At 26.0% G+C, this 947-nt stretch overlaps 1 protein-coding gene across 2 annotated transcripts in view; it reads right to left on the bottom strand.

Moving 5' to 3' along the window:
• The window catches only part of LOC107463324 (probable protein phosphatase 2C 22), a 3,464-nt gene extending 3,243 nt beyond the window's left edge, over positions 1 to 221 (bottom strand). The window contains exon 1 of one of the 2 annotated variants that reach the window (XM_021129802.2): positions 6 to 221. The gene's annotated coding sequence lies outside the window, so the exon portion shown is untranslated. The remainder of the gene's footprint in view (positions 1 to 5) is intronic. The other variant, XM_016082113.3, reaches the window with a different exon arrangement.
• Positions 222 to 947: the final 726 nt, after the last annotated feature.

Raw genomic sequence — 947 nt, 5'->3', positions numbered from 1 at the left:
TTCACCGTCGTAGCTGAACGCGGTGGTCGGTGGTGGTTGTTAGGTGGGTTTTAACTTTGAAGGTTCCCAAATTTGCGTGTGCGGTGGCAGGTTCGTAACGACGTCGTTTCTTGTAACGTCACGGAAGATGTTTTGGGGGCTTTGTTTCTTTTAAACGGCACCGTGCATTTTAACCGAAGCTACGTTCTATTCTAACACGTCGTCCATTCATGAGATGATGCACCACATGCTGAAGCCAATTTTTGTTTATGAGAAATGCTAGTTTTGCTTCCAATTTAATTTAAATGGTAAATATTATTTAGTTATTATAAACTACATAGAAAATTATTAAAGTAGGTTATAATGCTAGGTAGATAATGGAGGAACGAACAACGTAAATAATAGCAATTTGGATTTTCTAAATTTTAAATTTTATTTTAGAAGATAAATTATAATTTTTTATTATTTATTTGATAGGTGAAATAAAAAAAATATAAAAAAAATATTTAAAAATAAGAGATCACATTTTATTATTTAAAATAAAAATTTAAAATTTAAAAAATTTAAATTCAAATAATAAACACATTTTAATAAAAACAATTAAATAAATCAAGTAAAATATCAATAATATATACTCAAATAAATATTTATTTTAGAATGAAAAGAATCATTCATAAACAAAATAAAATTAGTCACAAAAAAAAAACAAAATAAAATTAATATCTGACTTAATTGATACAAAATAAGTAATGAGATAACAATTATGAGAACATCGAAGTCGCAATATAACAATGGCAGCCTAGCGACGGAGGTCTGAATGACAGACTGTTAGAGAAAATGGGAAAATGGTACCAAAAGACAATAAGAGAATGTCGTTTGAAAAAAAAAATATTCAAAAATAAAAAAAATTAAAATTATTATTAAACCTAATTAAGTCAAAATTAATTTTTAAAATCAAAATTAACTTT

The sequence above is a fragment of the Arachis duranensis genome, chromosome 8 (genome assembly GCF_000817695.3).
Source record: "Arachis duranensis cultivar V14167 chromosome 8, aradu.V14167.gnm2.J7QH, whole genome shotgun sequence".
NCBI classification, from domain to species: Eukaryota; Viridiplantae; Streptophyta; class Magnoliopsida; order Fabales; family Fabaceae; genus Arachis; species Arachis duranensis.
Note: the sequence above shows the minus strand (reverse complement) of the source record. Positions and strands in the feature narration are given on the sequence as shown.